Genomic DNA, 8,794 nt, shown 5'->3' on the forward strand with positions numbered 1-8,794 from the left:
GTTTGTGTAGACCAACTAGCCCTTATGGGAAAAATTCTTGACCTAGAGGACATCATTGCCAAGGTCCTAAAAGGCCTTGATTATGAGTCCTTCAAACCTGTTATTACCACCGTTCGCGCTCGGGATACACTTATAACCTTCGAGGCGCTTCACGAGAAATTGTTGCAACATAAACTCCTCATAAAACACGACAACCCAGCCACCCAAAACCACTTCTCACCATCTTTCAACCCTGCTCACCGCAACACCCATCACCAACGTGGCAATTCTCGTCAACAAACCACACCATACTACCACCAATCGGCCAACAACTATCACCAATCGGCAAACACCTATCACCAATCTACCTCTCAATATCAACAACACAACCAGTCCGTCCCTCGGCCCTTCAAAGGTCGATGCCAGTGGTGTCGAGAAGCGGGTCACGTCATCGCTAATTGTCCTCTATTCAGGAAACTCTTTCCCAATATTGCGTTTCCTGAACCCAACTATCGCCAACACCATGCTCCACCGCAGGCCCCACCGCAAGCCCATGTCGCCAATTATGGCAACCCGTCCTATCCACCTGTCGCTCCAACCAACCAGTCCTATGTTAACACCACTCCATATCCCAATTTTCTGTTCGATAGTGGAGCCTCGCACCATTTGACGCATGATTTGGACACTCTAGCATTTCATTCACCTTATGACGGCCTTGATGATCTCATAATCGGTGATGGCTCTGCCCTCCAAATCGCTAATACAGGTTCGTTTACAATGAAAAATCTTCAGTTTAAAAATGTTCTTCATGTTCCAAAAATTTCCTGTAATATCATTTCTATTTCCAAGTTATGTTATGACAACAACGCTTACGTTCTCTTTACTGCTGATTTTTTCTTTGTAAAGGACCGTCAAACCCAGAAAACCCTTCTCCAGGGCCGAGCAACCAAGGGAGTGTATGAATGGCGTCCACCACCGGTCGTCAATCAAGCCGCTCTCCATCATAGAGGAACCACGTCTCCTTCGTGGAAAGGAACCACGCCTCTTTCGTGGCACCACAAGTTAGGTCATGATCCCACAAATGATGTAACCAAACTTATTAATAATAATTTATTTTTTCGCATTCCCAATTTCGATTATTGTCATTCGTGTTGCATTTCGAAAAGCAAAAAGCTGCCCTTCACTATCTCGTCACTTACCTCGCAAGCACCTTTAGATTTACTATTTTCGGATCTTTGGACCAGTCCGATTCAAGCTTACGACCACTATAAATACTATGTAATTTTTGTTGACCATTATACTAAATATGTCTGGCTATACCCTCTAAAACGAAAATCTGAAACAACTACAATATTTATGCAATTTAAAGCCTTAGTTTAAAAATATTTCAATAGACCAATACGACGCTTCTTTAGTGATAATGGTGGTGAGTACGTAAAATTAAATCAATCGCTACTCATCGACGGTATTTCGCATAGCACTAGTCCTCCACACACTCCGGAGCACAATAGTTATGCTGAGCGACGGCATATGCACATTGTGGAAACCGGACTTGCATTATTAAACCATGCTGGCCTCCCTACGACTTATTGGCCCCTCGCATTTTGTACCGCTACCTACTTAATTAATCGTCTTCCCACGAAAGGTTTGGGAGAAGAAACCCCTTTTTTAAGTTACATAATATACACCCGGATTATAATAAATTGCACAATTTCGGGAGTCTATGCTACCCATGGCTCCGACCATATACGAAGCACAAATTAGTAAACTGTTCCATCGCATGTATTTTTGTTGGTTACTCAAACCCACAAAGCGCATACCACTGCTTAGACCCAAAAATCCATCGCATTTACACTTCTCGTCATGTCAAATTTTATGATGATCACTATCCATTTCGAGCCATTGCTTCGTCACCTACTCCTTCTCCCTCCGCTACCACCGATGACTGGTGCACCCTTCACATTCCACTTCTTCCTCCTTCGGAACCTACTGTCGCTTCAGTCCCGGTCACACCCTCCACCACGACACCCATTCTTCCTGTACGACCGTCCATAACCCAAGTTTACACTCGTAACCCAAAGTCCTCAACCATCGCTCGCTCCCCCTCCGCTCAACAACCTCCGGCCGTTCCTTCTTCTTCCGCTGCACCCCTCAAACCTGACCCCAAGCCACGCAAAAACGCAATATCACCACCACCTAAGACTATTGTCACTCGACTCGACAATGGGATTAGGAAACCAAATCCGAATTACGGTAACAACCTCGCTCAAGCTTCCTCCACCAATGATATTTTACCAAATACGGTCAATCAAGCACTTGTTCTTCCTCAATGGCGTCATGCTATGCAAGAAGAATTTGATGCTCTTGAACGGAATCAAACCTGGACTCTTGTTCCACGCACTTCCTCCCAAAATGTTATAGGATGTAAGTGGGTCTACCGGAACAAATTTAATCCCGATGGTACCCTTAAACAACACAAAGCTCGTCTAGTTGCTAAGGGTTTCATCAACGACCTGGTATTGATTTTAATGAAACCTTTAGCCCAGTTGTTAAACCAACTACAGTCCGTCTCATTTTAGCTTTAGCTGTCACTAACTCTTGGTCTCTTAGACAATTGGATGTTAATAACGCCTTCCTTCAAGGTACACTAACTGATATGTTTTTATGACACAACCTCCTGGTTTTGTGAATCAAACAAAAACCGATTACGTATGCAAATTAAACAAAGCAATTTATGTCTTAAAACAAGCTCCGCGCGCCTGGTACACTGAATTAACTCTTACCTACTATCTTACGGTTTTAAACAATCTATCTTCGACTCTTCCTTATTTATTCTACACACCAAAACTACTTTTATTTACATGCTTGTTTATGTTGACGACATTATCGTCACTGGACCACACCCTACTCAACTTCGTTACTTCATTGACAAATTATCACAACGTGTCTCCCTCAAAGACCTTGGTCCGCTGTCTTATTTTTTAGGCATTGAAGTCACTCACAACTCCCTTGGTCTTCATCTCAACCAATCAAAATATATTTTTGACCTTCTCACCAAGTTCAAAATGATAGATGCCACTACAAGAAAAACTAAAACAGGCGACCGAAATTTGGCGACTGATATATTTAGTCGCCAATTTGGCGACTGATTTTAAAATTGGCGACTGAAATCAGTCGCCAATATGGCGACTGTCTTTTTTAAAAAGGGAATCAAACTTGGCGACCGATATTTTAAATTTGGCGACTGATTTTTGGGTAGTCGCCAAATTGGCGACTGAAATTCGGTCGCCACAATGAATTTCAGTCGCCAACAGTTTTAATAGAAACCAGGCTGTCTTTTTTAAAAAAGGAATCAAATTGGCGACTGATGTTTTTAATTTGCCGACTGAAATTCAGTCGGCGACTACCCTTATTTCAGTCGCCAAATTAAAAACATCAGTCGCCAAATTTTTTAATACATTCAGCGCTCCTCTCTCCTACTTTACTCTTTGCGAAACAAAAAAAAAAAAAAAAAAAAAAGGGACGAGCGATTAACAGCGGCGACGACACCAACGAACAACACCACACAACCACCCTTCCACCGCCATCTCCACCGCCATTTCCACCGCCACATCCACCCTCTTCAATTAGGTTAGTTTTTTTTGTTTAATTTCAGTTTATATAGTTTAATTTGTTAGATTAATTTGTAGTTAGTTTGATTAATTTGTGGTTAGTTTGTTAGATTTATTTGTAGTTTGTATGTTAGATTAATTTGTAGTTAGATTTAGTTTAATTTGTGTTTGAATTAAAAGGGAATGATTATGAGGTTTGTCTTTAGGTTTTGGGTTATGGGGGGGGGGGGGTTCGGCCGTGGGTGGGGGTGGTCCGGTGGGTGGCGGTCGGCCGTGGGTGGGTGGGTCGTGGGGTGGCCGTGGGTGGGTGGGTCGTGGGTGGTGTATGGTGTTGGGTAGCTAAGTGATACCGTCTCATTATCATTAGTATTAAGCTAAGTGGAACCGTCTTAATTAATATTATTATTATTATTATTATTATTATTACTAAGTTAAGTGAAATCGTCGTATTATTATTAATATTAAGCTAAGTGAAACCGTCTTTTGCATTAATGGAATTAGCTAAGTGGAACCGTCTTTTGGATTAAGAGAAATTAGCTATTAGCTAAGTGGAACCTTCTTTAGGACTTGATTTTGATAAATTTAGTTTGATAATTCATGTTATTGATGAATTGAGGTAGAATAACCTTGTTATTTTTGTTTTTCTTTTCTCTTTTCGGGTTGTCACATATTTGCTAGGCACCACCGTACGCGGTAGCTGTTGCTTCTTGTTTTCTTTTCATTTTTGCTTTTACTTGATTAGGTAACCTCCTCTTACCAGTTACCTTTTAAATTTACTAATTTTAGTTCAAATTATGTTACGGACTTTAGGATAGAAGCCTTTATTATGTGGTTGAATTGGGCTATTGATTGACTTAATTAATTTAGTACTTGATTGTGTTGTTGTTTGATTTGATGTTGACTTAGTACTCGTTCAAGAATTACTCATTAGGAGTAATTCTTGAATAGTCCCCATTTTGGGATCGTCTTTTGCACGCTTCAAGTCATTTAGGTAGTAAACACGTACTTATGATTTATTAATGAGGAATGAGTTTGGTGACGATCCCTTTAATGTTCTCCGAATACATGTATATGTGGAGTAATTAGTTATTCTACATAGATGTGTATTTGGAGAATCAAGGGAATTGCTTAATTTTTTCCTCATTAATAAATTACAAGTGTGTTTGCTAGTGACTTGAAACGTACATTGACGGGTTTAGGTTGGAGTGATAAGGACCCCATTCGAAGATGGATTACTTATTGACAATATTTATATATTGTTTTCATATGTTTATTGTATAATGTGGAGTATAATGTTTAAATTTTGTATGTAATATTATTGTTATTTTTTAAAAATGTTTAAATTATTGTGGGGTCTTCTTTAGATTAAAATGAAGAGATTGGAACGTTCATGGATGTATGAAGGAAGATTAGACCATTCCAATAAGAAAAGACGTCCTACCGCTAGATTTATAAAGGGTGTTAGCGAGTTTATTGAATTTGCTAAACAACAAGATGAATATGACTTGGTAGACAAAAAACTTAGGTGCCCTTGTGCCAAATGCAAAAACCTGAAATACCAGCTTGACATTGTAGTAGAAGAACATCTCATTATAAACGGGTTTAAGCCAAATTATTACAATTGGATTTCACATGGAGAAGCATATTCTCCAATTCATGAACAAGCTCACACCCAACAAATACAAAATGATGAGAACCCATATAGAGAGATGGTTGTTGATGCTATGGATTCCACTATTTTTAATAGTGATGACCATACAACTATTTCTGAAGAACAACCGCCACACCCACAAGCAAAAGCCTTTCTTGACATGTTAAAAGCCTCAGAAAAACCCTTGTATGAAGGAAGCAGAATGACATTGTTACAAGCCGCTTCTAGGCTAATTACCTTGAAATGTGAGTTTAATATGCCATTTGTTGCTGTTGATGGCATTGCCTCGTTCCTTGAGGATTCTTTCCCCGATGACAATATCATGACCCGAAGTTTCTATACTACCAAAAAAGTAGTTAAAGGTCTTCAGTTACCGCATGAAAAGATTGATGCATGTCCTGAAGGATGTATGCTATTTTGGAAAGATGATGCTTTGCTTGACAAATGTAAAGATTGTGGGTGGTTACAAAATTTGAAGTTTCCTGATGGGTATGCATCAGATTTTAGTCAATGTGTTGATCTTAAGAAGCTGAAGTTGCAAGGCGTGAAAAGTCATGATTGTCATGTATTCATGGAGCGATTATTACCCGTTGCTTTGAAACACCTTGTGCCGACAAACGTTTGGAATGCAGTTGTTGAGATTAGTCAATTCTTTCGAGATTTATGTGCCTCTTCAATATGTGTTGATGACATGATTCGTCTGGAAGGGCAAATACCACAGATATTGTGTAAGCTTGAAATGATCTTTCCTCCTGCATTTTTTAACTCCATGGAGCATCTACCGGTTCATTTGCCATATGAAGCCAAAGTTGGGGGACCCGTCCAATATAGGTGGATGTATCCATTTGAAAGGTAATTAAGATAATCTAGCTACTTTTAAATTAAAATTAATAATAATAACTAATCTATTTATTATATCTTAACTTTATTATTAATAAAACTCATCATTAACTTTTATAGGTTTCTTAATCATTTGAAGAAAAAAATTGGTAATAAAGTTAGGGTGGAAGGTTCTATATGCAATGCTTATTTAACGGAAGAGATTGCAAACTTTTGTTCTCTTTACTTTGAAAAACATATAGAAACCAAAGCAAAAAAACTTGAATGTTGAGAAACCGGATGAAGTAGACGGAAGTTTACCCGAATTTTTTCAAACTCAAGATGATGAAGGGTGTTCATCAAAGGGGCAAACAAGATATTTGGATGATAAGGAGTATAATCGTGCCCACCTTTATGTGCTATCTAATTGTGACCTCTTGGAGTCATACGAAACACAGTTTGTTAATGATTTCATTCAGAGGAATCCTAATATAAGTAAGGATGATGTTTGGGACAAACATGAGGACCAATTTCCATCATGGTTTCAGAAACATGTAATTGAGTTGAATATTCAAGATGATTTGATAAGAAGTTTGACTTTTGGTCCTTCAAAAATGGTAAGAACGTGGAATCGATACTCGGTTAATGGGTTTAATTTTCAAACATTCAACCACGGTAAAGGTAAGGCTAGGTGTAATTGGGGGGTTACTATTTCTTCTCTTGATGACAACGAATACTATGGTATAGTTGAAGATATCTTTGAAATTAGTTATAGTGGACGTGACCGAGCTTATAAAACTGTCTTATTCAAGGTTGACGGGAAGGATAATTCGTATTTGGAATGAGAGTACATGAACAATACAAGCTTGTAGAAATGAATCGTACTAGAACATACTCTAAGTATGATCCATTTATACTTGCACATCAGGCTCATCAAGTGTATTTTGCTACTTATCCAAGCACAACAAATGATAGAAATCAAAATGCGTGGTGTGCAATCTTTAAGACAAAGGCACGGTCATAAGTTGATACAACTTTTTTCCAAGAAGAAAACGTTTCAAATGAAACACTTTTGTCTCCACCCGATGAAATGAACTATGAGCATGAGAATAAAGATGGTGAAGACATGGAAGAGGAAGAATATTATGATGTGTAAGAGAGACTGCCGGGGGAGGATGAGGCGGAGGAGGAGGAGGAGGAGAGAAGGGAAGAAGAGGAGGAGAGGAGGGGGGAAGATGAGGTGAGGAGGAGAAGGGAGGAGGAGAAAAGGAGGAAGGACGAGGGGTTTGGAGATGAAGATGATTATGATGATGATGATGACGATGATGAGGATGAGGATGAGGACGAGGGGTTTGGAGATGAAGATGATTAAATTGGTATAATTTTATATTCCTCAAGAGTAAATTATTAAAATTTAGAAGTCTGTATAATTTTCATTTATCATTATTTGTGTTAATTTTTATTTGTATTACTGCAGATGGCTGGAGCAGGTCGAGGTAGGAAGCGTGGAGGCGGCTCAGGTTCTGGACAGAGTACGCGTCCGGAGGAGGAGGAGGAGTTTGTGCAGGAGGATCCGATGCAGACAGACGGTGACGGTGAGGAGACTGACGCTACCGACGAGCCAGTACGGGTGCCGATACGGTACACTTCGGATCATCGGATGATTCTTGAGCCGGCGGGATTATGGTAAGTTTTATTCTTTATTAGTCTACTATTTTTTTTTTTTTTTTTTTTTTTGTAAAATAATAATTGTTTGTAATTTTACATGTTCAGAATAAATGCAGGTTTATGGACGATTGCGTGATACGAGGTGTCACGAAAAGCACGAAGACTAATTTCGTGGGTCCAATTCCTACATCGTGGACACAAGCTTCTAATGCACAAAGAGAGGCGTGGTTCAATAACTTTCGGGTATATATTTTCCGTAATTCTTTGTTTTAGAAACCAAATAATTAATTTTGATAAATTTTTTAAGAACCAAGGTTATACTTTTATTTTATACTAATATGAAATTTTGTCGCTTTTTTTTTGTAGCTATCATTTGCTTGGTCACCGTCTCAAGAACAGAATGTCCGTAACAGGTACAATGACGTCGGTACTCGACGATATCGGGACGTGATCTGGAAGGTAATTAGGCGCCCAAAGGAACCAGAGCACATGAAAGGTATTTAATTAACTTGTTTTGTTATTTGTATTAATTAGCATATACTCTCTTATATTATAAATAATATCAGTAACTTATTAGTTATGATTTCATATGTGTAATTGCAGGTGACAAGTATGAAGGCTTAATAAAGCATACCAAAAGTGAAACTTTTCAGAAGAAGTCTAAGCAAGCATCCCTCAACAAAAGAGGAGGAAAGGAAGACGCCGTGAACGAGCCTACTCATTACGCGGGTTCACTCGTTTCGGGGATAAAGTATTGGGTGTAAGTTTGTCTATTATTTCACACTTTTTTTTGTTTTCAATGCAACATGTTTATTTTATGTTAGATTTTTTGTTGATTTTCTAACATGTATGTTTTTTTTTTCATTCAGAAAGGAAAGAAGAAGTCAAAGCCGATTGCGACGGTACCGGAATTGTTTCTGGACACGCATTCCAGGGTTGACCACAAAGGGGTTAGAACTTGGACTAAGCCAAAAGACAAGCAATTATATGTAAGTTTTCCCTAACACTTAATTTTTGTTAATTTATTCTCTTTTAAAATGTCGTATATAAGGTGGTTGCCATATTA

At 38.7% G+C, this 8,794-nt stretch overlaps 1 long non-coding RNA gene across 1 annotated transcript; it reads left to right on the forward strand.

Annotated features, from left to right (window-relative positions):
• The first annotated feature begins 4,261 nt into the window (after positions 1 to 4,261).
• On the forward strand, positions 4,262 to 8,237 carry LOC141610632 (uncharacterized). The gene is made up of 4 exons (XR_012528369.1): positions 4,262 to 4,332; positions 7,538 to 7,746; positions 7,845 to 7,971; positions 8,095 to 8,237. It is a non-coding gene; the product is annotated as an uncharacterized LOC141610632 (long non-coding RNA).
• Positions 8,238 to 8,794: the final 557 nt, after the last annotated feature.

Source organism: Silene latifolia, chromosome 1 (assembly GCF_048544455.1).
Source record: "Silene latifolia isolate original U9 population chromosome 1, ASM4854445v1, whole genome shotgun sequence".
NCBI classification, from domain to species: Eukaryota; Viridiplantae; Streptophyta; class Magnoliopsida; order Caryophyllales; family Caryophyllaceae; genus Silene; species Silene latifolia.